Source organism: Babylonia areolata, chromosome 22, assembly GCF_041734735.1.
Source record: "Babylonia areolata isolate BAREFJ2019XMU chromosome 22, ASM4173473v1, whole genome shotgun sequence".
In the NCBI taxonomy this organism is placed as follows: domain Eukaryota; kingdom Metazoa; phylum Mollusca; class Gastropoda; order Neogastropoda; family Buccinidae; genus Babylonia; species Babylonia areolata.
The window spans coordinates 1,606,432-1,608,931 of NC_134897.1; the positions used below are offsets into that span (position 1 = coordinate 1,606,432).

General features: G+C 44.1%; 1 pseudogene across 1 annotated transcript in view; it reads left to right on the forward strand.

The window, feature by feature from the left end:
• LOC143297343 (myosin-IIIb-like) overlaps positions 1–2,500 on the forward strand; it is a 117,566-nt pseudogene that overhangs the window by 51,581 nt on the left and 63,485 nt on the right. Inside the window, exon 15 of the transcript XR_013057255.1 lies at positions 839–955. The product of XR_013057255.1 is annotated as a myosin-IIIb-like (transcript). The remainder of the gene's footprint in view (positions 1–838; positions 956–2,500) is intronic.

The window sequence follows — 2,500 nt, forward strand, 5'->3', positions numbered from 1 at the left end:
TGTCTTGTCTTGTGTTGCAGTGTTCTTTCCTGTCTTGTCTTGTCTTGTGTTGCACTGTTCTTTCCTGTCTTGTCTTGTGTTGTTGTGTCTTGTGTTGCACTGTTCTTTCCTGTCTTGTCTTGTCTTGTGTTGCACTGTTCTTTCCTGTCTTGTCTTGTGTTGTTGTGTCTTGTGTTGCACTGTTCTTTCCTGTCTTGTCTTGTCCGGTCCTGTCCTGTCTGCTGTACTGGTCTTTTTTTGCCGTGTCTTCTCCTGTGTGGTGTCTCTTCTCCTTCTTCTTTTCTCCTCCTCCTCCTCCTCCTCCTCCTCCTCCTCCTTCTTCTTCTTCTTCTTCTTCTTCTTCTTCTTCTTCTTCTCCTTCTTCTTCTTTTCTCCTCCTCCTCCTCCTTCTTCTTCTTCTCCTCCTTCTTTTCTCCTCCTCCTCCTTCTTCTTCTTCTTCTCCTTCTTCTTCTTCTCCTCCTCCTTCTTCTCCTTCTCCTTCTCCTTTTCTCCTCCTCCTCCCCCCCCCTTTTTTTTTCTTCTTCTTCTCATCGTCCTCATCCACGGACCCTGTATCCTTCCCTCTATCTCCATGTCATGCTACATGACGATGCACATTCCTTTTCCCCTGTTAGCTTCTTGCTTTTTGGTTTTCTTTCTTTCCTTCTTTCTTTCTTTTCATTCAACGTTGCCTGCTGCCTTTGGTGCTGTACAGCGCTTAGAGCCTGCAGAGACGTCTGAGGTAAATCAACAGATAAATAGATGAATAAATAAATAAATGAATAAATAAATAAATGATACATAAATGATTACATAAATGAATGAATGTTAACGGGGGCAGCGCATTGTGACCAACAGGGCACCGACCAGTCGTATGTGGACAAGGTGACCAGCACTTTCGCCAAGAACCAGTACTTCACCAAGAGCCCCCAGACCAACAAACCTGTCTTCTCCATCAACCACTACGCCGGCAAGGTATGTGTGTGTGTGTGTGTGTGTGTCATGGTCAGCGCTGTCCGTCCATGACCTGTGGAACAGCAGAGGAGGTAATCGTTGTCCCGACTATCTGGGCTAGACTTTGATCATGGTGGAGAGTGTCTTTCCCAAGTTACATCCCCACTCTCACAGTTTTAGGACGGTCGGCGTTGGGGATGGTTCCCAAACGTCAGCTAGCCTCAAAGGCTGCAGCGCTAGGAACCAGTGTGATCTGGCCTTCTAGTTTGAGAGTCATAATCCTTCACAAAGCACTGAGCGGTAAAGAATTCCCATTGTAGTGGAGTCACCATCGATACTACAGCTCTCGCTTTGCTGTCAGGTTAGAGAGGAGGCTTGTAGAGACCACTCATGTTTGAATGGCTGTAGTTTTGTTGACTCACTTGTGTAAACAAAGTGAGTCTATGTTTTAACCCGGTGTTCGGTTGTCTATGTGTGTGTGTGTGTGTCTGTGTGTCCGTGGTAAACTTTAACATTGACATTTTCTCTGCAAATACTTTGTCAGTTGACACCAAATTAGGCATAAAAAATAGGAAAAATTCAGTTCTTTCCAGTCATCTTGTTCAAAACAATATTGCTCCTCTTGGATGGGCACAACAACAAAAAAAAAAAAAAAAATGAAGCATATTTATATGCAAACTGCATTTACTGTTATATTTATATTTTTTGCATTCTCTAAACTTGGCACTTTGATCTGACATTCTGACCCAACAACAAGAGCAGTCATTATTATCATTTTTTTGTTCAAACAGGAACTCCTTTTGCTAAGCATGGAAGTTTTATTTATTTTGCAAACGTTTTGGTGCAGGTAGTAAAGAAGGGAAATTACTCTGTAATTAATGCTAGGGGACCTAATTTGCTTTAAACTGATCTTTCTCATCTTAAAAAGCTTGGAATTTTTTTAAGTGTATCACAAGTGAGTCTTCAAGGCCTTGCCTCTCTTGTTTTCTGTTGTTTGAACTGGACGAAAGGTTTCTTTTAAATACGGGAGACAAAGAATACAACTCGTCTGAATATTTAGTCAGTTTCTCACCATCTTCATCAATCGTGGTGGTAGTGGTGATGGTAATAGTGGCAGTGGTGGTGGTAATAGTGGCAGTGGTGATGTGGTAGTAGTGGTGGTGGTAATAGTGGGAATGGTGGTGGTGGTGGTGGTAATAGTGGGTGATGTGGTGGTAGTAGTGGTGGTAATAGTGGATGTGGTGGTAGTAGTGGTGGTAATAGTGGATGTGGTGATGTGGTGGTAGTGGTGGTGGTAATAGCGGGAATGGTGGTGGTGGTGGTGGTGGAAATAGTGGATGTGGTGGTAGTAGTGGTGGTAATAGTGGGTGGTGTGGTGGTAGTGGTGGTGGTAATAGTGGGAGTTGTGATGTGGTGGTAGTGGTGGTGGTGATAGTGGGAGTGGTGATGTGGTGGTAGTGGTGGTGGTAATAGTGGGTGGTGTGGTGGTAGTGGTGGTGGTAATAGTGGATGTGGTGATGTGGTGGTAGTGGTGGTGGTAATAGTGGGTGTGGTGATGTGGTGGTA